The sequence below is a fragment of the Emydura macquarii genome, unplaced genomic scaffold, assembly GCF_026122565.2.
Source record: "Emydura macquarii macquarii isolate MOO-44397 ecotype Brisbane River unplaced genomic scaffold, CSIRO-AGI_Emac_v2 contig_1253, whole genome shotgun sequence".
NCBI classification, from domain to species: Eukaryota; Metazoa; Chordata; order Testudines; family Chelidae; genus Emydura; species Emydura macquarii.
Genome location: NW_027131390.1, coordinates 47,715,630 through 47,742,930, shown reverse-complemented (window position 1 = coordinate 47,742,930; position 27,301 = coordinate 47,715,630). Strand labels below are relative to the sequence as shown.

Below are 27,301 nucleotides of genomic sequence, written 5' to 3'. Positions count from 1 at the left end.
GACTCTCACCTGATAGAGGGCTTTATATGCATTCTGGGGATTCATAGCACATGTATAACACTTCTCAAACATTAACCAATTAATCATCACAATGGCCCATGAGGCAGGCAAATATTATTCTCATTTTACAGATGGTGAAACTGAGGCAGAGTGGTTAATAACTTTACCAAGGCTGTAGAGGGAGCCCATGAGGTTGGAAAATAGGAGTCCTGAGCCTATTCCAATAGACCTCTTATGCTGTTGAGCTGCACTTTGTTGTGATCAGACCACACTGCAGTGGCTATGATGGAGATAATTCTCCCCTAGCTTTTTGTGCCCCTTCCCCAGTGACATGCCCCTAACTCTAGCTGGGAATTCCTTACTGTGGTCCTCTTACAGTCTTCTTCCTGCTGCCCATCAGGAGCTGCCGCTTCCTTAATAAGGGGAGAAACAGGGTGCTCAATCCCAAGCACTTCTGTTCTTCTTGAAGGAGAGGAGGGAAATGGAGGGGGCAGAGCAGCTGCAGCTGCTGCTTTTTTCACTGGAGGGGTGGGGGAGCAAGGAACAGAGTCCAGCTGGAAGAGGAGGTGGGAAGCTGAGAGCCCAGGAGACGTGTGTAACCAGCAGAATCTACATGGAAGCCCTGCAGAGAAGGCCATGTGGGATGGAGAATGAATTGATTTTTGTGAAGGCAGATTAATTTTGAGGCATCAAATTGATTGTTCTGGGAAAGGAGAACTAAGTGATTTTGGGGGATGAATTAATTGATTTTCGAGGAAGAAAATTTGCATGCATGCCTGTAGCATAAGTAGGGCCCTACCAAATTCACAGTCCATTCTGGATAATTCCAGGCTGTAGGATTTGGAGATTAGCCAATTTCATGTTTTCAGATGTTTACATCTGAAATTTCATAGTGGTGTAACTATGGGAGTCCCAACCCAAAAGGGGGTTGTGGAGGTGTTGCAAAGCTGTTGTTGGAGGATTGCAGGATTGCCACTCTCACTTCTGTGCTGCCTTCACAGTTGGATGTGGGTCCAATCCTCCCTGTGCTTCTGGGAGCACCCCTGTTTGGGAGCTCCTAGTTGCTAGTCCTGGTGAATGGTAGATTAATTCCTGGGCCCACAGGGCCTATGCCCAGGGGCCCAAGCCAATTTGGGGGCTTCCTGGAGAAATGGGTGTCCTGAATCCTGGCAGGAGCCATGGGGCAGAAGCCCTGAGCCTTGGCAGAAGCCACGGGGTGGAAGCCCCGGGCTTGGGCACCCCTAGTCATGGCAGACTCCCCGAGCCCCGGCAAAAGCTGCTGGGCAGAAGCCTTGAGCCCGACTGCCAGCCAAGTTGGGGAGGGACAGGATACTCTTCCCCAGCATGGCTGCTCTCAGGGGGAGATCAGACCCACCTCCAAGTACCTCCCCTGGCTGCAAGAAGCTCCGGGGGTATCACTTCTGCGCTGCCTCTGGTGGTGGGGCTGATCTTCCCACCTAGAGCGGCCGTGCAGGGAAAGAGCAAGTTTTGTCCTTCCCCAGCCTGGCTGGGATTAGCAGCTAGGAGTCCCCGACAGGGATGCTCCCAGCAGCACTGTAGGAAGCCCCACATCTGCTGCCCAGCTGCGGAGCTTCCTGCAGCAGGGAGAGGTAGCCGGAGATGGATCTGATCTCCCCTGAGAATGGCTGTGCAGGGGAAGGACAAGTCCTGTCCCTTCCCAGCCCAGCTGGGCCTCACAGCTAGGAGCCCATGAGCAGCATGGGGGAAATCAGATTTCATGGGGAAGGGTTTATTTCACAGTCCATGACATGTTTTCACAACCATAAAATTGATAGGATCCTAAGCATAAGAAAATAAAACACTAGTCCATACACAAGTGGATGTTTACCCATTTTGTGTGTGCAAATACATGCTTTCTGTATGCAATTAATCTATAAGTAAATTTTGCGTGCAGAATTCAGGTATCTGTGTCTGAAAAATTGGCCCTATAGATACAAAAATTTGTATAAGCAGCAATTCACTGAATCTTGTATTCCAATCATAATTCTAATTCACAACCATTATGATGGAGAGGTATATATATTCCTGAACAGAAACTATGCTAAAATGGAGTTAAGGTTGAGAATATGTATCAGTAACTTGGGGAAAAATGTTACTGGGATATTGTAATTATGTCAAAATGAAATATTCCAAACACGTGAAATTCAGAGCTACTGTTACATATAAAAGAAATACAAACATGTTAATTTATGGAAATGCAAACAGCCTTAACTGTGCCCTATAGTTACATCATGCCATAGATGTGCAATTATGATTAATACATTTCAGTGTTTGTGGCCCCAGATCAGTTCAATACAATTTTTTTAAATGTATTTTTCCCCCAAATGATGCCACTGTGATGAAACAAAACAGCCCTAAACATGAGTGATTAAACTAGGTTTACAGTTGCTTTGCTTCATTGGAGTGGCACAAAGCAGCTGGAGCATGCCCGTGAAGCTGGCCTCTGACTTTTTTGTATAGATTATTTTGCTACCGCTAATCTGAGGACAGATCCTTCTTACCTTACTCAAGGAAGCTGGTACAATTTAAGTGAATATGGCTATTTACATAAGTAAGGTGATCAGGAATTGAAATTTGGACTAGAGCTGGTACAAAATTAATTTGTCTTTGATGAAAATATTTGGGTTTTTCTTGGGGAAAATTTTTTTTCCTTGTTTAAGTTTTTAAATGAAAACTAAAAACTTTCATAGAAAATTCTTCTTGAATTTTTTTCTGTGGGGGAAGGAGAAGAAAAAATGTCCTAGTCATCTTTATCTTGGACTCCTTTTCTACAGTACCTGTTAAGTTTATGTAATGCTCAAAGCAACCAAGTACTATACAATATAGTAAATGCTGTTCAAGTACGAGTACAGCCCTTGAAAGGATTATGACATAAATTGTGTTATTTCCTTTATCAAATGTTAAATGAGATGAAAAAAGTATGGGCCACTTTTGATTCTACCTTTCCCTTTGTGAAACTCTTGTTGTAATTACATCTGGTAAAATGATTTAGTGTACATTAGTTGTAATTAAAACAATGATATTTTAACATTTCTTCTAAAGGCAGTACCTGTTATGGGATTTTCAAATACACGTAACTGTCTTAGGAGCACAACTCACTTTCAACTTGAGACTTTGCTGCTTAGTAGGGCTGAGGAAATGTTTTGCGCAAATAGTAAATTCACTGGAAAATATATGTTTTTAGGGCACCAAAATTATTTCCAAAAAATTGGTGAATAATTTTTGTGCAGGGGGAGAAAGAACAAATTTATGCTGAGAAATGTTGCACATTTTTATTTTGATGTATTCAAAAAAAGCCATTTGGAACCATTTATTTCAAAATATAATTTTTTTTAACAAATTGTCAGTTTTGAACCAAAAAAATCAATTATTTACTCAGCTCTACTCATAAGTCACTCAATGTACATCTGCACTGCAAAGAAAATTTACCCATGACACCAAGTCTGCAAGCCCGGGTTAATTGACTTGAGCTAGTGGGGCTCCAGCTGTGGGGCTAAAATAGCAGTGTAAGACATTCCCACACAGGCTGGAGTCTCTGCTCCAAGACCTGCCCAGGTTCTAGCTGGGGTCTGAAACTCAGCACTGCAGGTTTTTCTTTGCTTTGTAGACGTACCCTTAGGGTCCTAAATCCATGCTTAGGCAGCTAGGCAGCAGCCTCATAAGCCACTGGTTGTTCATTATTTTAGACAAAGTTAGAAACCTAATTTTAAGCACCCAGTTTTGAAAATCTTGGCCTTAAATTCTTGGGCTGGGAATTTAATTAGCGCTCAGTGTAGTAGAGAGAGAGAGCTTGGAATACTGGGCCTGGTGCAAGATCTGAGGCCTGACCCAGAGGCTGTGAATCAAAGTTAAGCCGTGTATCAAAGCAGGTGCTTACAAGTTCACTGTTCGGTACGTGTACTTGGCAAAGCTTTTGCTAGTGTACGAGGCACTAAATATATTCCAGCTAGTACAGATACATCCCAATTTAGTACAAGATAAGATGGCTTGACAAAATAATGAATAGGGATGTTTTGTCCAAGATATCAGGAACAAGGGGAGGTAACAAATAGATGTCATGAAAAACACAAGGTGCATGTAATTTTTTTCCTCCAGTTGTTTGTTTCTGTCTATAAATGTTGGGGTTCTTCACCTTAACCCTTTGTGTGGCCTAGTGAACAGCAAAAACTTCTGCTGTTGACTGAGCCTTTCTTGCCAAGGGGCACTCATGTGTTAGTGTACCTGTAACTGCGGAGCTAGGGCACTAGGACCGTACCTTGAGGGAAATAAACCCAGTTGAGTGCCTTTGTCACTAAACCATGCCTGTGGTCTTTCTTTATGAGTAACACCAAGATCTGCTGAATTAGCAGGCTGCTTTATATGCTGTTCGTACTGATAACACTGAAGCTCCAAGGACAGAAGCACTGATAAGCTTAAATAGAATTACTGAGGCAACAACATTCCAGCCTTCAGCACTTAACAACACAGTGTTGACCTAACTTGATTTCAAAGTGAGTGCACATATTTTGAAAATCCCACCCTTGAGCAGCCTAACTGTACCTAGGACTCTGCTGAAAACCAAGAAAGGGTGAATCTGAATTGTGACCATGGTTATGTATGCAATGGAAGATGATGAGCTTTTAATCTTCAGAAATCATTAATAAACATCAAGAGTGGGATTTTCAAAGAAGTTAGGCACCAAACTCCCATTAAAATTTAATAAAATTCTGACTCCTAATTCCCCTAAGCTCTTTTGAAAATCCCGGGCTAATTTAATTTCTTTTATAATTGTTACAGGAAGGCTAATGAAGTATTACGACCTTTACTTGAGTCTAAAATCTATTGGATGAAATTCCGGTCCATTGAACTAACTGGGAGTTTGCCCAGTGACTTCACTAGGACCAGGATTTCACCCTGTCTTTATTAAAGAATACTGAAGAGTGACCCAGAATGTGAGATGGCCACATATTTTAATATTAAGCTTAAGAAACTTTCCTGACTGAAAACTGAATGAGAATAATACTTTTTGAAAGAAGAATAACACTTCTGAAATCACAAGGGTAATACGTCAATTGATTTAATGGGCAGTCAGAAGCAAAGCTTGCAATTGTGGGACTTCAGAAATCTAATTATTTCTATTAATATGCTCACATTAAACAATCATATTTCAGGCCTGTCCCAGGCCTCACTTGTCTTGCTGCCTGTTATCAAATTCAAGCCTTTAAAATCTCCTGTTTGCATTTTAATTGGCCTTGGGAATAAGCAGGAAAAGAAGAATGGAAATAAGTGGCAAAATTAATGTAATGCATTTGAGAACCTGGAGGCATATAACACTCTCTATAGCCCCTGTTTCAGATACCTTTGTGTCTGAGATGTCAGATTCCTCTCTACCTGATCATTACAAAAAAAGCCACTTTAAGTCTACATATATTTTGTGCATGTTTCTGGTGTTAATGTCACACTTGGGGTCTACAGTTATATCGGCTAAGCCATTCTGTATTCCCAGCCGTCTTGTTAAAGTGGGGAATTTAATTCTTGTAAACACCAAGGAACAGGACTTCAGATGAGAGGAATCTGCAGGCTGAGTTCACTGCAAGCTGTGCTAAGCAGATTTCATTGGCTTGCAGGACACCACTCCTTTGCTCCTGAGAATTAAATCCTTCAGGGTCATTCAGTTCTGGCCTCCTTTGGAAAAAAAAAAGTTACAGTCATTGTGCAACATTCTAATCAATGCAGAGAGGATGGGTTTGGGTTTTTTATTCCCCCTCCTCCCCCCTCAATTCATAGGGAATTTAGCTGGTAATATATGGAACATCTATCTGTAGTGCTTTGAGGCAGTGAAATGTTGTTTTTCTTTCTTTCCTCTCTTTACTTTTCTCTTTCACCAGCTGTTTCTTTTTATATACAGCTGGGCAAAGAGCTGATGCCTGACAGGAGCTAAAGCTCCATTATTTAAAAAAAAAAAAAAAAAAGTTTGAAAGACTGAGAACCAAGGTGTGCTCTGGTGTAAGAAGGGGGAAATCCATTGAAGCGCAAGTGACTGGGAAATATTTATACTGAATTTGGCTCAACATTTTTAAATGCTTATCTTCTCTTTTAGCATTAGCCATTGTGATGACTTAAGGCTAGCATGAATTTGACTCTTATGTCAAAGACTTTAGACCTTCATGTAGTCCTGAGTGGAGCACAGGATCTTGTCCAAGAGGTAGATATGGCTGAACCACTTGGTAATAGTGACCATAAGATAATAAAATTTAACATTCCTGTAGAGAAGGAACACTAAAGCAGCCCACCACTGTAGCATTTCATTTCAGAAAGGGGAACTACACAAAAATGAGGAAGTTAGTTAAACAGAAATTAAAAGTTAAAGTGCCAAAAATGAAATCCCTGCAAGCTGTATGGAAACTTTTAAAAGACACCATAATAGAGGCTCAATTTAAATGTATACCCCAAATTAAAAAATATAGTAAGAGGATCATAAAAGTGCCACCGTGGCTAAACAACAAAGTAAAAGAAGCACTAAGAGTCAAAAAGTCATCCTTTAAAAAGTGGAAGTTAAATCCTACTTAAGAAAATAGAAAGGAGCAAAAAATCTGGCAAGTGAAGTGTAAAAATAAAATTAGGGAGGCCAAAAAAGAATTTGAAGAACAGCTAGCCAAAGACACACAAAGTAACAGCAAAAAAAAAAAATTAAATACATCAGAAGCAGGAGATCTGCTAAACAACCAGTGGGGCCACTGGACGATGGAGATGCTAAAGGAGCACTCAAGGAAGATAAGGCTATTGCGGAGAAACTAAATTAATTTTTTGCATTGGTTTTCATGGCTAAGGATGAGGAAGATTCCCAGTCATGAGTCATTCTTTTTGGGTGACAAATCTTGAGGAATTGTCTCAGATTGAGGTGTCATTTGAGGAGGTTTTGGAACAAATTGATAAATTAAACAGTAATAAATCACCAGGACCAGATGGTATCTATCCAAGAATTCTGAAGGAACTCAAATGTGAAATTGCAGAACTACTATCTTGGTATGTAACCTGTTATTTAACTCAGCTTCTGTACCAGATGACTGGAAGATAGCTAATGTGATGTCAATTTTTTTAAAAGGCTCCAGAGGCGATCCTGGCAATTACAGGCTGGAAAGCCTAACTTCAGAACCAGGCCAATTGGTTGAAATTATAATAAAGAATAGAATTATCAGGCACACAGATTAATGTGATTTGTTGGGAAAGAGTCAGCATGGTTTTTGTAAAGGAAAATCATGCTTCACCAATCTACTAGAATTCTTTGAGGAGGTCAACAAGCATATGGACAAGGGTGATCCAGTGGATATAGTGTACTTAGATTTTCAGAAAACCTTTGACAAGGTCCCTCACCAAACGTTTTTAAGAAAAGTAAGTGGTCATGGGATAAGAGGGAAGGTCCTCTCCTGTATCAGTAACTGGTTAAATGGTAGGAAACAAAGGGTAGGGATAAATGGTCAGTTTTCAGAATGGAGAGAAGTAAATAGTGGTGTCCCCTAGGAGTCTGTACTGGGACCAGTACTGTTCAGCATATTCATAAAAGATCTGGAAAATGGAGTAAAAAGTGAGGTGGCAAAATTTGCAGATTATACAAAACTACTCAAGATAGCTAAATCCAAAGTAGACTGTGAAGAGTTACAAAGGAATCTCAGAAAACTGGGTGACTGGGCAACAAAATGGCAGATGAAATTCAATGTTGATAAATGCAAAGTAATGAACATTGGAAAACATAATCCAAACTATCCATATAAAATGATGGGGTCTAAATTAGCTCTTACCACTCAAGAAAGAGATCTTGCAGTCATTGTGGATAGTTCTCTGAAAACTTCCACTCAATATGCAGCGACAGTCAAAAAAGCTAAAAGAATGTTGGGAATCATTAGGAAAGGGATAGATAATAAGACAGAAAATGTTGCTTCATGATAAATCCATGGTACGCGCATATCTTGAATACTGAGTGCAGATCTGATTGATCCATCTCAAAAAAACATATTAGTATTGGAAAGGTACAGAAAAGGGCAATGAAAATTATTATGGCTATGGAAAAGCTTCTAAATGAGGAGAGAATTATAAGATTGGGACTTTTCAGTTTGGAAAAGAAATGACTAAGGAGAGATACAATAGAGATCTATGAAATCATGACTGGTGTGGAGAAAGTAAATAAGGAAGTGTTATTTACTCCTTCTCATAACACAAAACAAGGGGTCACTAAATGAAATGAATAGTCAGCAGGTGTAAAACAAAGAAAAGGAAGTATTTCTTCACACAGTGCACAGTCAATCTGTGGAACTCGTTGCCAGAGGATGTTGTGAAGGCCAAGACTACAAGAGGGTTAAAAAAAGAACTAGATAAGTTCATGGAGGATAGGTCCATCAATGGCTATTAGACAGGATAGGCAGGGATTGCTATTTGCCAGAGGCTGGAAATGGGCAACTGGGCACTTGATGATTACCTGTTCTGTTCATTCCCTCTGAAACGCCTGGTATTGGCCACTGTCGGAAGACGATACTGGGCTGGATGGACCATTGCTCTGACCCAGTTTGGCCATTCTTATGTTTTTAAGGCCATCAGTTAGGGGCTGAACTGCTATTTCTGTAAACTGTTTCGATTAAACACAATATAACAAAGTAGCCAGAGTGGATAGTAATCTTCAGAGTTTGTTAGCCCTTATAGCATTGTTAGGGTATTATTCAGGGATCCTGCAAATGATGCTTTCTGTGCTTTTCTTTTCCATAGATATAAAATCCCATGCAAATCAACAGAACAAATGAAAGCACCTAACCTTAGCTAATGCTAGTAGATAAAGCTTCAGTCTGTTCTGATAAATTTGAGTTATTACAGTTGATTGAGACTGGTTAGTTATTTGACTGACACTGTATCGCATAAGCCCAGCTGCCTTCTGGCAACTTAAGTGTGGGTAGTGCTGGTTACTGTTTTATTCCAAAGGTAAACCTAGTGTGGCCTGCAATATTACTAGACTAAATTATTAATTTCTGGAGATTCTAAATGAAAGAATGGGAAGGTATATGAGTCAAATAACTCATTTGGAAACCAGAATGTCATTAGTGCCTGTCAGTCTTCAGTATGGAATGATCAAAGAATAAAGTAGCAGGGGTTTTTTCCTGTCACCCTCATTTCTTAAAACAGGGATGGTTTGTTTGTTTTTTTCCAGTGCGAGGTATAGGAAAAGGATATTTTGTAATGAGGGGAGTGTGTGTATGTACATGTACGTGCTTGTGTGTGAATATGAACCTTTTACTGACCGTGCATTGAAAAATGGGCATCCATACCATATGATGTTCCCAAGATGCCTCAGTTTTGAAAGCAGCAGGAACAGATCACGAACCTTAAGTAAGCTCAGAAATAGCCAAGGCTGGTTTTATTCTAAAACTGTTTCATCGGGCAAGGGTAGGTCATGTCAACTTACTGCATACTCACTGAATGGATCACATAGGGAGTTATTAACTTATCCAGCTCCTCTGATGGTGGTTTTCAGTACAAGAGCCACTGATCGGGCAGTTTTCAATCTGTTTGCTTTGACAAATCAAGAAAAGTGAATAGAAGCTTAACAGTGGTTGACAAGTGAGTACAGGATTCTTATAAGGAGAAACATTTATGTTATAGTAATGTAATGTCTTTTGGAAGTAAATCCAGGAACACACACAAAAGCACAGAATAAATGCTCTTTCATTACCTGAGTTCCAGATAACTGCTCCACATTCCGACTGCATGTGCATTAGAGCCCCAGCAATGTTGGACTATGCAGATTAGAATACTACAATACACTTAGCGGGACTAAGCAGTGATTTTTAATAGAGATATAGCAGCTGCCGTTGCAAAAGTTTAGGTACTTCTGAAGTCAACTGTCTTGCAGTCCATGACATTTTTGATATACAATGGACCAAATTCTATCTTCACACTCACTGGCCTTATAGAGATGCAAGTGAGAACAGAATGTACTCAAATGCCTTTCTCTAGTTACCAATGGATACTGTGTTTTATATGGCATTCCTTAAAACAGCAGTCCTTTAAACCAAAAGTGCTGCTGGCATTCATTCTACTAATTGCTTAGGCCTGGTCTGTACTGACCAGGACATTCGGTGGCAATAAAAGCTCTACATAGCTTGCGTATCTCCCATTGACTTCCTAACTTCTACTTACAACGGCATCTTCATTTCCCTAAGCCAACGGGAAATGCGCTCCCATCAGCACAGCATTACTCTTTTTCTAGGGGTGGATTTATTAAATCAACTTCCAGATCGATTGAATGGGTCTTCACTTCCTCTCAATCGATCCCGAAGAATCGATCTGATGGTGGCAGTGAAGACATATCCTTAGAATTGTGAGGTCAGTCTTGGAAACATCCAGGGTGATGTGCTGTGAGGAATAGTTTTATAGTGATCATCATTAAAAAGTCAATGTTCAAAAAAATTGGCTGGCATAACTTCACTGAACTGAGTGGAGTTAGCCAGTAGAGAATTTGGCCTAATATTTACAAACATCTACCACACCTTGTAGCTAAATACCACAAAATTTCCCTATTTTTAGCTTACAAACACTATAATATGTTACAGATTCATTAATTTTTAAGGCCCGGACCTCCTGCGTAACATAGGCCATAGGTTTTCCCTTCTTCAAGTCCAATAGCTGTGGCTGAGCTAGAACACATCTTTTAGAAAAACGTCCAATCGTTAGTCACATTGTGTAACGCACTACTGGAAGGTGCTTTGTTCCTACAGCGATGACATGATATAAGAACCTGAAGAGCATAGAATGTCAGATCCTGTGGTGTGGTAGCTGTTGAGGAATGGTGACATTTTCATGGTGACAATTCTATATAATGAAAGGTTGATATTTGCATGTTTTTTTCCATAAACCTGGAAGTAGATGTACAGTATTTTATTACTCACATCTGTACTCTTGAAAGTTAACTGTGGATATGGCAGATAAGTATATAATCTCAATTTAGCTGGCAATTGGCAAAATTCCAGGTTTCTAAAGGATAAACCAAGGGTCCATGAGTTTCAGAGCCCATTGTGAGACTCTTTGCATGCCCTACCAATTGTAAATATAAAAGCTGTGCCTTGAGACAGATGGTTATTTACGGTGTTTTCTCTATTATACTGGATAAATTATTAACTGGAAAATAATTGAATATTGAATATGCCCTGGCACGGAAATAATCTTTCACCAACTCTGTCACATAAGATGCTGCAAGTGTGCATTCTAATTAATGAAGTGGGTGTACTAGATTAATGTAACAAGCCATTTAGATTCATGATCTATATTTGCTTTACTTGTTTTCCAATCACTATCAATTTGTGGCACATTTTTGGCTTTGGTTTCTAAACTTTCTCTGTCTTTTTTTAAAACTTTTGTTATGAGTGCAATGTGAGTTTATGGAATCATAAGTCAGTCTGAATAGCAAAGTAAGAGAGTCTACTTGTTGATATTTATTAATCTTAGACTGCATTCATATTAGAGCTGGGCAAACCAAGCAATAATGTTTGCTGTCTTCCAAATAATTTATCATGTTTAACATATTAATCTACAGTGCAAGAAACTACCTATCTGAAATGGACATCAAAATCACTAATGTATTTCAAGAGGGGAAATCTGATTTTTTTATAAATTATGAAAAATACTCTCATTACAATATTAACAGATCATAAAATGGCCTAATAAATACTGTTGTACATTAATTCATGACATATGGAGTGTAATGAAAACTGGAAATGTACCATGGATTTACTAGTTGTAAAGAATTTGAAGTGTTTCATTCCATTCAGCTGAGTCAAATATATAAATGCAATAAATTTCATTTGCAAAGAAATTGTATTATTCCTTTCCAATGAAATTATGTTCTTGATTACTAAGAATTAACTTCAAGACAATTGACCTTTTTCTTTTAGGTCATCACTGTATTTCTGTTTCAGCTCTTTCCTCTTTTTGTTTAATTCTGTTTACTAACAGTGTGAATGGACAGCAAGAGAGGTAGCAACACTGAGAAAGACATCAGGAAAAAGACCATAATAGAGATAACAAACCAAAAAGAGGAACTCAGACTTATCAGTAGCTGAACTGTAACTGTAAAGAGCATTCTTTCAAACTGTTTCTGTTATGTTGGCCTTAGTCTTTAATGTATGTCTGTGCCCGACGGAGTTTAAACATTCTTTAAACTAGTCTAGCATCAGAGTCAACTCAGGCTTAGAACTCTGAGAACGCTTTACAGCCTCAAAGTTATTTCGATACTCTATTAATAGCACACAGCGCGAGCCTATTCTTAACTGGTTAAATTTCTGTAATCTTTTTACCCAGGAAGATAAAATATAAGAGTTGGCTAAACGTGGCTGAAAGTACAGTATTAATGGTCTTAAACTGACTCTATCTGGCGTGGTAGACCCTGGGTTAAACACCCTGGCCTAAACTGTGATAAGTGATGTGCAGTTTGCTTGGTTTACTTGTTCCTCCCAATCCCCTGGAAGCAAAATAAAAAGATTATACAACCTTTTGTGAAAATACAACCCATTCTCTATAGGAGTTTTAAACGACAATCATCACAACTCACTATTAGAGTCATTCAGCCCCATACTGGTCTGTTTTCTTACTTTCCAACAGTTATGAGAGGCTCACGGGTAAAAGGAAAGAAATAGGCATGCTGAAGGAAAGTGAAAAAAATGTTGGCATTTCCTAAGATTTAGAGCACATTAACAAGAAATCTGAAATTTTAATATAAACCTGGCTTTAAGTTAAGAAAAACAACAGAAATCAATGTCCAAAAAATAATTTGTGACTTCCAATTTATGCCAAAAGTACTAAATAGTCTTAGAACACAGACACATTAGCAGATCACTATTTCTTGGGCATAATACAGATGTGTTCCTTAAATACTTCTGCTAACCCTTTTGAATTATTTAAGCCAGAGTGTATTTTAAAGCCCCAGACTATTCTTTCTTAACAATAATTTTATGAGCTTGCCTGCTTTTTACCTTAATAGAAAGGAAATTACATTAGAAGCTGAAAAGTGGCTTCTATTCCATTCTCCTCTGTGATAGTGTCTATTGATAATTTTCCACTCACATGTTGTCATGGGGATCTGTTTATTAACACAGATAGCTGCTTGCTTTCTTCTTCAAGATGTCCTATGCACGTTCCATTTTCAGGGATTAACTGCCTATCACAATTGAACTTCAGGAACCTTACAGAGAAGCTGTACCCTTCACAGCAATGAATTTTCAGATATGAGATTATGTGAAGCTGTGTGGCCTCCAGCAGTTCTTTCCATAGCTAGCTTCTGATGTTAGAGACCTTTGCTCTGAGTCCAAAGGGCCTTTTCTTGGTTTTACACTAAATTGTTTGTTTCTTATTAGAGTTGTCACAGTTTAGAGTTTCTTAAATAAGTGTTTAGGTAATTTAAGGTAGTTTCTGTGCTTTTTCATAGTTGAGGTTCCACATCTATCTCCAGCTCCACTCTGAGAGATCGCATCCCATCCAGATCCCAAATACCTTGGAGAAAAGGCTGAGTTTAAGCACTGTATTTCCTGCCACTTTGTCTTCCCATTCCCACTCTTTCTTTTGATGCACATACTAACTGCCTGATGTGCCTTGGAGAAGGCCATTCCCCAGATTGCTATTCGGTGTGTTGATCCTATATGCCTTGGGTCCTGAAAGACATGCACACTCAGTTCCAGGTCTTCTTTAGGTTAGAAGCCTTTGAACCAGAATCTCAGATCTCCCCATGGTCAATCAAGGCCCTCTTCTCATGCAGAGTCAGGAATAGCCTTCATTGGTTTTGAATACCCCTGAAAGTTTCAGTGTTTGCAATAAGAAGAACATTCTGAATGCAGTTCCAGGGATACTCCAGCCATGAGAAGACTGGCTCCATGATCTGTTGCTACCAGGGAGCATCTTTAATGTCAGGGACTCTAGCAGCGTCCATTTCTGGGAAGAAACAAGCTGTTGTTGATTTCTTTGTGCTGGAGTCCGTCTCAGTACTGGATAGTCTCTACCAAAGTGGATTGCTGTCGATGCCAAGTTTTCCTTGGATCTGATGTTTCATTTGGACCCAATACTTGTGAAAACCTAAGTTCTGCTCTTCTCTGCCCTAAGGCATAAGCTTAAGAAGTAGCTCAGAGTGTCTCCCCATATTGTGAGACATGATGCAGTTGCAGAGGAGGAAGAAGAAACATCTCTGTAGACTGAAGATCTCTTTTCCTGCTTCTTTGGTTCTGAAGGAACCAGGGATACTTACACCTAAGACTCAGTCTGGCTTTCTATCCTGTGAGGATAGTGCAGGTTCTTCAGTATGGGTACATCGTCTTCTGCACGGTACCTGTTTCTCTGTAGAGGAATCCAGGAGAAGTCCTCCTTCAAATCTGGGAGATGTACTGGGACTTCTGATTTAGAGTCTGAGCTCAGGAAGCTTTCTGATTTGGATTTGGCCTCACCCGGGAAGGGCTTGGAGGCTCACTTGGACGGTTCTTCGGAAAAGGAAGCTGAGCCTTCTGTGAGTTCATGTTTCCCCTTGGGCTCCACTAGAAAGACCTTTCAGGCTTCCTGGGACACTGATGCAAACTTGTTTTCCTTCTGTTAACCCATCGTTGATACGTCCATATTTTCAGCGAGTTTTGGTGGTTGGGGGATCACAAGAGGTCAACTGAGAAGCCCAGTCCTTTAATTTACTCTTCTGCCTCTCCTAAAAGTCTGAATTGCAGTCACCTCCCTCATTGCCATATCTTGTCATGGAATCTACTGCCATCTGTAGCCAATGTTTGCTTAGAGAGAGCAGCTCTGCTATCTTTGTTTAACCAGCTTACCACAGAAGTTGGGTGCTGCTTCTACTGGGACTTCCACAAAAGGGATGTGCAGAAGCCATCTTGAAGAAGATAGGGGGGGGGGGAGAGTGTGGGAGGGCGGTCCTCCCTAAGAACCACAGCTCTTAGTAAGTGACCTTTCTTTCATCCACTCCAGTGTGTTTCAAGTACACTATTGAAAATAAGCTTCTGCTCGTGGTAGTACAGTTCATTTTGTGTTATTCAGAGTTGTGCTAATGTTTTCCTTGACATTCTGCATAATAATGAGCTAAGGGAAAATCCCTCACTAGCCCGTGGTTTACATATTCCCATCAACAAGAAGTTTGAGCACAACGTGGTTCCTTTAACATCTGACATAAGATATTCTGTTAGACATAGAACATTTTTTTTGTGAGAATGTTCTGTCCATTCTGAAAAGTTGGAACCTTTTTTTTTCATAAAGAATTTAAGAAATGAAAGCTAAATATAACTTTAATTAAAAATACAATCACTGATATTATTAAAATGTCATCTGCAATAGGGCAGATGAAGATTTAATATTTTGGTGATCATATTCTTTAGTTCAAATAATATTCAACTTTTGGCTCCCAAATTCATATATCAAAGCATCAACAGGCTTTCCTAATGACAGGAAAAGTTAAGAAAAGCAGTGACTAACTGGTACAGGGAAGGATGTTTGCTGTGATCTCCTGCTTCTTATATCTGCCCTTTTAAAAACATGTGTAAGTATGTATTTTCAGACTACAAAACAATGTTTAAAACTTCCATTTTAATCTGACATTCCTTATGGAAGCAGTTACACAATGAAAATGTTTGTTTTGGTACTTCTGATTTTATTCCATGTAATATGAAAATTAAATGCAGCCCACAACATTCCAAATGGTTGGTTGTAGCAAAATGATGCTTTTTATGCCTATACAGTACATAGTGTACCATATAATTATTTGAAATCCTACAGTGGTTTTCTTTCAGGTCCAAGTATTATGCTGCAATATAAAGCCCAATCCTGCTCTTACTGGATTAATGATGATTTTAGATAATAATTTCTGTTCAAGCTATATTCCAGGCTTACTCTAAAATGCAGATTTATGCTTATATTTTATTTGTATTCATTTTATTTTGCATTTTGGTTCCAGGACTTCAGGACACAATTTATCAATTAATTCTTTTTTATTTATTTTTTGGAGGGGACAGGAAAACAAGCCTTTAAAACAATACATTTGTTTACATGTTAAGAACCAGTTTCCAAAAAAAAGGACACATGAAGATGTATTGGTCCCGCTCCTGGTACTGCAATCAAAAAGAGCACCGCACAGCAGTGGTACAAAGATGGTTTTAAGTTTTCTGTTCCCCCAATCCCAAGGCCATGTGCACCAGCCCAGCCCCTTGTTAGAGAATCCTTAAAACTGCTCTAAGTTCTGCAAGCTCCCAAGGGGCCATCATGGCAACCAGGGGTTGCTGTGGTATAGAGAAGACCAAGCCATGCACCCTACACTGGTTGAAGGAAGGGAGTTGATGTGGGAGGTTTCAAATTTCTAGGATTCCCATTATATACGTTCTTTTGTTTGTTTGTTTTAATTATAAATTACATTAGTAGATAAGAACCAAGATATAATTACAATAGATATGAATATGAATGTTGGTTATCACATGGATTCCCACAATATTGTCTCTTTTGTTTTAATATTTTCTTAATTTTTGTAAATTTACTAATCAGGCTGTTGTTATTTCTTGATCCATGCTTGTGGCTTGTGGGCATTATTGTTGTAAAATTAGTGTTAAGATTCCCATTGAGTTCTCTGATGCAGCATTGTCTTTGTTTCTTGACCATTCTGTCACTGAAGAGCCATCATGGCGCCCTTTTACTATTCTACTTTTTCTAATTCAAAGACCTATTGTACATGAATAATTTTGGCATTTTACCCCATTAGACCACAACGTGGTTTAGTATTTCATTACCCTAGATATACTCTTCAAACTTCTCCTTTGACAGCTGTCATTCTTGTTAGCCACCAGACCTTGGAATAGCGTAGTGAGTGCTTGAAAGTGCTTTCCAGAATGCAACTCTTCTGGCTGTGGGAGAACTCTGGAATCCTTTCTAGCCAAACTAAAATCTGGAGACTGTGCTAGAAGCTGCCTGCTGGATTTTCTGTCCTGTCATTCACAGACATAACTACTGTACGCGGGACAGAAAATGTGGTACAATAAGATGCCGTTGTTTTAACATTGGTAAGTACCTACTAACTAAAAGCATTACTCAGGCCTTTAAAGAAGTACCTTCTTTGAATTCTGCTTTCCTCTTTAAGACTTCTGTTTTATTAAAGTAGGATTTAGAGTGTCTTAGTATAATTTGGGGGATATCCTTTCATAAGGCAGAAAATCAGCTAGATTAGCACAACGTGTAATAATGCTTGCTGCTAAACAATCACTGGTAAGAGATCACAAATTTGTTCTTTCCCCTAACTTGTGGTCAAATAACTACTACTTAGAAGCTAAGAAAAAACAAAGTAAAAGTAATATACCAGAAACGCTTTGTGCTTTCGTTCTAGGCACCTTACAAATATCAGTTGCTAAGAGTATGTCTACACTGAAGTCACAGGATGTAGTACAGCTCATGTAGACACACCCGAGCTAGCTTTAATCTAGTTGCCTTGAGTACTGGAGCACTGCAGCTGTGGCAACATGGGCTTCAGTGCAGGCTGTACAAGCCCACCTAGAACCCTGTGTAATTCTTTGGGCGGCTAGCCCACTCTGAACGCTGGCTGTCACAGCCTCACTGTGCATCAGGAGGTGATTTATGACCTTTTCTGGTGACACAATGTAACCTGATCAGCTGACTGGAATGTGTAATAGAGCCACTTCCATAGGAGAGAGTTCAAGAGAAGGATTGAGAACTCACTTGTAAAAATTTATGTGGACAATCAGTGATTTTTATACCAATATGTCTGAGGAAAATAAACAGCAGTGCATACATATATGTGTGATAGAATGCAGATGCATTTTTTCTGTTCAGGAAAATAATTTGCATTTTCAGAATTGCATAAATATATAATTATTTGATATAAGGTCAGATCATTATCAACCACTTCTGGAAAGGTACATTCTGGGGTTTTGTTGTTTGTTTGTTTTTTTAATAATGAAAAAGTCCCTTCTTCAGATAATATTCAGCCCCTGAAAGAACTGCCTGAAAACCAAAACAAGTAGGGTAGACTAAACATTATTGTGAGATATTGCAGGAATCTCCAAAGAGAGGGTGATCCATTGTGTCATAAGTGATGCACAAGCAAAGCAAAGCAAGCTGAGTATGAGCTGGGTTACATTTTTAACTCGGACTGTCCTGGCTTTAAATTAGCCTTCATGATCTGTAGCTTCAGATCCAGCCCTAGTGAAGGCAATGGAGTTGCACTTATTTATTCCTGGACGGACCTTGATGTGAAACAAATCGAAGCATAATATAAGGATGGGACACAGGTTTTATTTTTCTCCTCTACATAATGTCAAATATACAGAAATAAAAGCTGCCATTTCCAAGGTCAGTGTTTGCATTTTTTTAAATTAAAGAAAAGTTCCTTATTTGTCCTACAGAGAGAGTTTAACGCGTTATTGCAGGTTTTATGCTACAGTAGATCTTGTCTAGATTAGGGTTGGGAAGGTGTTAGCTAATAGGTGTTAACAACCTAGTGTTAGAGTGTCTTTCATATGTGTCCAGCTGGTCAAGATAAAGCCTACCTTGGTTCAGTTCAACTGATTTAACACATGTTAAAGGCACGTTAACTAAAACATGTTAGCTAACACCTTGCTATTCCTGAAAAGGAAAACCTGGGAAGGAGTTAGGATACTCAGTTTCCACATTAAGCTATTTTGTAATCATCTCACTGGGGGAGGAGTAAAGATTTCCCCTGGCCAGAACTGGCAGGAAGTTCCATCCCCCAAATTCATAGGCGTCCCCAAATCCATACAGATCTTGCGACATTTGCAAAGGGTAAGGACATCTCGGTAGAAGAGCCTCCCACCCGTATTTCATGACAGTGTCATTCCATGAGCTGTTGGATTTCCATCTGGTATCTGACAGTGGTTGCACCTAAAGCCTTTCTTAGGGGGTTAGTTCCTAGTACCATTCTCTTCTTGTCCTCGAGAACTGCAGTGCACATAAGCATAAAAACATATGAACCTGGGACAGAATATCATTGAACTACTGCTTTATTCCCTCTGTTGCTTTGAAACCCAATATGCCATATACTTTATTACTTTGCATACGAGGCCTACATTTCGCACTAACATATTGCACGAAGATAGTCTAATCTTTTAAAAAATGGGATTTGTTTAAATATTCAACTTGTGTGATTCTGCTGCAATGGGGGCTGGGGTTGGGTCGTGGCAAATTAAATGTCCAATTGTTCGTCTGTTTAAAATACAGTGACGGCCAAGAGATCTATATTTTGCTGCTACTGTTTTGTAATTCACTAAATCAAAGAATGGCATTTACAATGGAAAGTTATTCTATAGTTCCCTTGTCAGGAAACTGTTTTTATTTTCTCTCTACGAAGAGAGCAGAGTGTGGTGCTATTGACTGGCTGTAGTAGTTGGTTTCATATTCATGATTTAAAAAAAATCATTTTAAAATCCAGAGATCTTACCAGCATCCTTTCTTGTTTCTGACAGCATCAACTGTAGCATTGTTCTGCCTCATGCTATATATCATGTATCAGTTTTTCTTTTTTTTAAAACTGTCAAAAGTAAATAAATGTTGCACTTCCACTGTAGGAACCCAAGTCATTTCACATTTTCTTTATCATGTTTTATCATATTGTTTTAAATGTATTCGCCACTGACCTTGAAAGAAAGCCACTTCTTTTTATCCAGAAGTTTTGATAAAGCTAGCATATTTCTTATTATTTACATTTTCTCTTTAAAAGATAAAAGCCCAATCTGACCTCAAATAATTTAAAATATTACTACAGTGGCTGGTATCATGGTACAGATTGAACTTTTATTTCTGTAGTTTATACCTCAGGAAAATCTCATAGCAAAGATTTGCATCCCCAGCTTAAAAATATTTTTTTCTTTCAGCCATTCATTTCTTTTCTTTGTCTAATTATTTACACATGTAAGTCCAAATCCTGCTTAAGTTCAGCAGCAATTTTGCATCGATCAAGCAAGCAGGATATGGCCTACATAGTATACTGAAATAAGTAGTGCTGTATAAAAATGTTGTTACAGTTGTTGCATGAGTTAGAGAAGGCAAGAATAGTGTTTGCTACCGAGAAAGCAGCATCCAGAAAGAACGCTCACCTGAACGTATGGATGCAGTCAAGTGCATTCAAGGAACATTGCATTTGCCCACAGCTGAGGCAGACCCAAGAAAAAGTGGGTGAGGGCATCAGAAAAGTGGTCACAGGTTCCAGTCATTTCATCCTCCTTCACCTCGCTGTGCACCTGAGGCCTGACCTAATGCCGATTGGAGCCTTTCCATTGACTTCAACAAGCTTTGGATTAGACAAACTAATATCAAAACATGATTATGGGAGGCTTCAAATACAGCATGATGGATTTAGTGCATTCCATGGACCCAGTTCCTCCCTTTGACACCACCAGGTGCCACGTCTCCGCTACAGCGGTGGGATGATTCTCTCTACGTTCCAAAAAGCAACATTGGCCTTTACCTTGAATTTGATTGGCTTCTGCATGGGAGCCTTACCTTCATGATAAAGGCAACGTATCATTAGGGTTCCCAATTTTGGTTGGACATATTCCTGGAGATTTCATTACATGACATAATCTTTAATTCAAGATGAATCTTTAATTCATGGAGTCTCCAGGATAATCCTGGAGGGTTGCCAACCCTGTGTGTCATAAGGACGGCAGGGTTGAAAAGGGCACTGACAAGGCATTAACTGAGCAATCACTTGAATAATAGATGAGTATGGCCAATACCCCGCTAAATACCCGAACACCAACAGAAGCCATTGGCATCCTTCACACCATGAATGGTGACTCCTACATCGAGGCCAACTAATTGGACAGCATTGGTATTTGCCACTCACTGCTTGGGATTCTCCACCATGGCTGCCATTCGGCTCTCTTACCTGCTCCCTGTTGTGATGAGCTACATAAAAGTACTGGCTGGCCTGGTGACTGTTGTTTTAGAGGAGGCAGCATTTCTAAGGTATCGGTCTGTTTGCCTACTTTTGAGATATTTCTGATGTCCTTACTCTGAGCAGATATGGAGATGGAACCCCAATCTTCATTCTGCTCTGTGCAGAGTCAACATCTTTTCTGCAGAACAGTCACGTGGATTTTGTGCTTCCTACCATATACATTTAGGGGGGAATGCATTTGTCTGCATCTTTCTCCTTGCACCCTTTTTTGCTCTCCTAGGATCCATTGGGCCCCAGATGTTCATTAAATACTTTGGACTAGCCTTTAGCTCCAGCCCTTTGGAGCAATCTTTTTCAGAGCTCCACAGTATGATGCAGAAGAGAGTATGTGGGATGCACAATTCTTTAGGACAGAGTTTTCAAACTGTGGGACGGAGGTACAGAAGAACATTCAGGGAGGCGAGTGATGATGCCAGGTGGCTCAGATCAGCCCCGCACAATGGGACTCGGTGGAAGTAATGCCATCTCCACCTCTTGATTCACTTTAGTGGGCCACCCAGCCCGTGGATCAGTGTCAACATCTGCCGTGACTGTACCCATTTCTGCTCCCAGCAGCCTCAGTGCCCAGCACTGGCTTCACCTCCAGAGGCCATCACACATGCCTTCCTCCACCCTGAAAACCCGAGTGCGGAGGGGCAGGTATTGTGTCTATTTTTGTTTGGGTTGGGAGGCCACAAACAAAAATTGTAACTCAAAGGGGGGACTTGAGTTTGAAAACCGGTGCTTTAGGATGTAGGGACTAGGGAATAGGAAATAGACCAAAGTTCCAGCTCCTGCCTTTTCCGTGTCCACTTTGGAGCAGTGTGCGCCCTTTGGGAATGCACAGAGGGAGGTGAGGGAGAAGGTTCTTTCAACCTCCCCTCTATGGCACACGTGCAAAATGGCTCGGGTCTAGCTGCCGTCAGATTTGACTTTGATGAGATTTAAGCATGAGCTTTATTGAACCAGAGTCTAAACCTCTATAATGAGGATTTGATTGGGTTTCAAGAGATTTCAGGCTATTCTTCTAGATAACAACTTCAAAGAACGGTTATCTTTAAAACTGGCATCAAGTTAGAGAGTCCAGCTTTAATTAATATATTTCCATTAATAATTCAATCAAATTAAGGTGTTGGTTAAGAGTCTGTAATGGCATTTTAATAAGGACATTTAATATACTACCAAAAATTCTTTTCTTTATTTTAAATTCATGTTATGGCCTTTATTAGATACAGTTCATGTGAATGTTGCATACATGAAATTAAGCCTTAGATTGCCTAGAATATGTTGTGTATAGAGTTCTGTCTAGCTCTTTTTCTGTACAGTCCATGTGCTCATGGTTGACCTACTCAAATGTTACTCCCAGTGTTAGCTCGTTCTTTTCCTTTTCAAAATATACCATCTCTCTGTTCTTTGGCCAAAGAGTTTCAATGCCTTTACAATAAGGGCTTCATAGAGCGATTGCTGATAATCACAGTATTATTCATGTCCATGCTTTGCTGCTCCTATCAAATCCTCTCTTTAAAAATGTAGCTTTGTAATAGGATTATGCACTTAGGCTCATATGATACTGTCAGACCCACACTGTGAAGCTGCAGAATTTGGCAGTCTTAGTGCATTGATGGGTCAGACAGCTGCCTCCACACCTACATGAAATCAGCTGGGTTGCTCCCATCCTGATAACTTCATATCCACATATTTGTCCTGCTTGTCTGAAAAGACTCAGGGAGGGCCAAGGTTTGTTCTTTCTGCATAAAAGCAGTTTCATTGTCAGCATGCACATTTACTCATGGACTTAGAAGAACACCCCTCTTATGCTTAGAAAATCAAGGATGAATATACCAAATGCTCACACACATACCCAACAACCTCCCAAAAGTCCCCCAGCCTCTCTCCAGTAATGCTGAACATTTCTCCTTATTCCCAATTGCTAGTTTCCCCTGAACTCTTGTAACAAGTCATTTAACCTGTCTGTGCCTCAATATCACCTATATGATAATAATGCACAGCTTTGTAAATCACTTTGAGATGCACAGAGGAAAAGTTCTAGATTGTATTATTCATAGTTTTAAGCCTTACATTTCACCTTTAAGACTGGTGTTCACTTGAATCGACCAGTGTCTCCAGAAAAACTGAACAGCAGCCATTATAAGATCTTTATTAATAATGTAACAGTTACAATTTTATAGGTAAATAGTTAAGATACAGATTCACAGTCCTATAATCTCACATTTACACTCTTGTAATACTCTCATGGTACTGTCTGGTTTATCTGCCTCATCCATGACCCATTTACAATCCATTCACAACACAACAGCACATTTCATTTATTTCTTTGCCTCGCTACAACAGGCCCTTATTCAAACACCTACTGTGGCTACCCATTAACTTGCAAAAAAAATTAACACCTTTATTATTTTTATTTAAGGTTACTCATTCCTTAGCGCCATCAAATCTCTGTAAAATGATTAATGTTTATGGCCCTGTTGAAAGACATATATTCCAGGTCAGATAATTCACTTGTTGCATCATGTATGCCCTCTGCAGTCTCCTGGTATAGCATTTTCTCTCATTTAACTCCAAGTGTGTGAAGTCAGATTATACTTTCAATAAGCTTAAGGTTAAATGTTAAAAATTCTTTCTGTCTAGTTACTTTAGATGAGATATTCTGAGTATTTCTGTGCTCTGTTGTATATAATCTTGTACATCACCCTATGAAGGCTACTTTTGAAAAATTAGTCAATAATAGCCAAATGTGTGCACCATCTATTGGCACAGCACTCAGCAAATTGCACAGTCAATCAGCAGAGGTTCACATATGGTTCCCTTGTGATCTACAGGAGCTGAGAGGGACAACTCATAGGTGATGCTCTCACTCTCCAGGGCAAAAGGTTGCCATGCATAAGCCCATCCTCCCACTCCTCTCATGCCAGACAGCTATTTTAAAAGGAGAATGTCAGCCCTGTCAGATGTGTACTTACACTTCATCTGTGAAATGTCTAATTTGGAAAATGTCAGTTTAGAAGCAGCTGCATGAAAGCCTCATGTCCTTGGCTAAAATGGCAAAAGAGCAAATGTCACTGCACATGAAGAAGTGAAAGCAACATGCAGGCTTTGAGCATTAAAATTCTGCCTGCTCTGGAGGAAATTTCCTGCTAGGTGAATTCCATTGAATAACATGGAGTTCCTGTAAAAAGTATTCACTTTCTGTTGGACAGGCAGCTTTTTAAAGGGACACTGTCAACTTAAACATCACACTTTATTTCTCCTCTTCTATTCTTAGAGGTAACTGCTAAAATAATGTAAAGAGATTGAGAAAAACCCTGTGTTTCCCTGTTTTCAGTGTATTTAATTTGTGCATTTAACGTACTGTGTGTATAACCAGCTTTGCTATTTCCCCTGTGTAGTCCATCAGGTTTTAATTTGGGGGTGAGGGGGATCATTTCTAAACAGTAAAATTGTAAAGCCACAAATTTGGGCAGGTGAGTATCTTCAGCTACTTCGAATTCATGTTTGTTTATGTGGACTAGATTTTTAAGTTGATGGGGTCCCTTTAAGGCTCCATGGCTGTGTCTTGAGCTTTAGCTAATGTTAGAAGGGTAGAAAACTATTCTAATGCCTTAGATGTCACTCCTGCACTTTAAAAAACCCCTGAAACTCATCCTTCAAACCAGCAGAGTCTCCATAACATGACAGCGAGCTCACATTTCTCTGATTTTAAAAACCCTTTGGGTAACTAGAAGAAATTATCACTAACCCTTCCTCTGCATCAGATTGCTAGAAATGAGACACAATCATTCAGGGTGAAATTCATCCCTCCACAGAGGATTTAGATGGATCTTAAGTGGTGCATAGGTCCTGTGTGTTCATGGGGGTGAATTCCAACCAGGGTGCAATACTATTCACCAGGAGTAAGGGTAGCGGAATCAGAATTTAACTTGCTGGCATTCAGAAAAAATACATTTGGGCCTTATTCTCCATTGCCCTGTATTGCGTGTAGTCATTTACACCAAAAATGAGTGCAACATGCTACCATTCTGCTTTGGGAGCCTTGTACACTACTTTGCACTGATGTAAATGACTCTCTATTGCCTTTCATCAAGCATTATTAGACCCATTGAATTTTAATGAAAAACAAACACAAGTCGATAATCGTAGAATTTTCTGACTATCCTAGGAACGTATAGGTCGTGTCCCCTGCCTCTCAAAGAACTAGAATGTTCAATAGACCATGGAAAAACTGACTTCCCTATCTCAAATACTGCAGAGAATGCATGGCGATAAATGTGTTTTAATTACTGCAGTGTAGTAACAGGACCAGATAAAGCATTATTTTAGACTGACACCACAAAAAACTAATTACACTTATGATCGCCATATTTCTCATGCCTTCCTGACAGGCTGACTCAATGAAATATACAGTTAGCAATTTCAGGTTCATGGTCAGTTTCATGCACCAAACACCACTGTAATTTACACTGGCTTGTGGGTCGCCACAAGTAATTAATGTGACGAGAGAGGATATCTGAGATATTCCAGATACAAGTGTGTCTAAAATTCCAGACTCTTTCAGTATTTGGAAAAAAAATCACTCTAAAATAGAGCATAGCCCCATGTAATCCTTTCAGCCCTGATCCTGCAAGTTGGTGCAATGAGGGATCACTTGCCTGCACAGAGGCCCACTGATTTTATTCTGAATCTTTGTGGATAAAGGGTCCCACCCTGATATACATCTTATGTGCTTCAATAGGCACAGTGGTCATCCATGCATGCATCCGCTTGCAGGACTGCAGCCTTAGTATAAGATGTTGTTAAAGAGTTAATGAATGCTAACAGTCACATCTCATAAGCCTTGGGGCAACAGTTAAAACAAACCAGCTACTGCCTTCTGTGGTAGGTTCTGCCTTGAGTTTATATGGCTGTATATTTCACTGCCATATGAAGTCAGGTACACCACCTGACATCTTTCAGTAGCAAAGCACAAGTGCAAAGCAAGCCAAAATTAAGGACAAAATTCTCCTCTACCATCCTCACTGTGAATCTCAAATGCCTATGGTACACTCGTTTCTCATGTAAAACTCCTATTGATGTCATTAGGAATCCCGGCATAGAATGAGGGCAAGACTTAAAACAGAGAGCCATGCTGTTGAAAGTAGAGGGGAATTTTGTCCTAAATTAACATTTCTTTCCTTAACCACAGTTGGCAGCACAGATTACTTAGAATTAGTAGTACAGCCACCTTAGTGAAAACTTGAGACTGCGTTTACCACTAACCTAAAGTACTGTCCAAACCAAAATGAATAACTTAACATGATTTTATCAATATGGGCTTGATCCTGCTCCATTTGTAATCTCTCATTCCTTCTGTTGATTCCAGTCGAAGCATGATCGATTCCCTAGTTGGGATCTGCCTTAAGTTATGTCAGAAATGAAATAACTATCAGTTTTCAATCTTGATTCACATTGTATGGCCACTGGGCTAGTTTCTGCTTTCATTTGCCATCCAGCTTGATTTACATCAGTGGCCATGCATATAGAGGCTCTGTGGGGTAACCGTGTAGTATTGACTTTAAATCCAGTGAGATTGCGTAATAGAATTAACTCATATTGAGTTATTTTGGATTTACACGGATGTAACTGAGCAGTGTTGAGCACTCTGACACTTAACAATTAGCAACATTGATTTTGCCCCTGTCTTGACAAATTTCCATGATTGAGTAAACTAACCAGGTAGCACTTCAGTAAGCATTGTGTGTACACATAAACCTAGGGGCTGCTCTAATGTACACCACTAGCATAAGGTCACTAAACAACGTTTCTCCACTGAAGGTTCAATGTAGCATAGCAGAGGTACACTACTCCCGCACAAATGTTTTCTTTACTTTGGGGATGTAGGGGCAGCTCAATCAGCTTTATGCCAGTAGAAAGTTTCCCTTCACTAGGGGGATTCTCCATTGATCTCTTTGGGCCAGAATTGAGCCCCTTTATGGTGTCTGAGTCATGCAAAGTTGTCAGCGTAGAACCAAGAATCTGGTCTGGAACCAATAAAATATTCACTGGTCTCAAGCATATATATGGGCAACTAATTCCTGTGAGATCTGACTAACAGTAAGTGGCAAACAATATTATAAAAAGCTTTTAAGATCAATTTTGGATCAATTAATTGTCATTTAAACACCTTACATAATTATGATCCTCTCCTTTTTATTTCAATGACTTTTTCTTCACCATGTTTTGGTATCACATTTCATATGTCATCCCAGCTTGCTGTTACCATATATTATAAAGATTTTATTATTTGAATCTATGCCATCTCAAATGTACCAACTG

At 39.5% G+C, this 27,301-nt stretch overlaps 1 protein-coding gene across 5 annotated transcripts in view; it reads left to right on the top strand.

Moving 5' to 3' along the window:
* Positions 1–27,301, top strand: part of SPAG16 (sperm associated antigen 16) — a 667,175-nt gene that overhangs the window by 562,540 nt on the left and 77,334 nt on the right. The gene's annotated exons all lie outside the window — the stretch shown is intronic.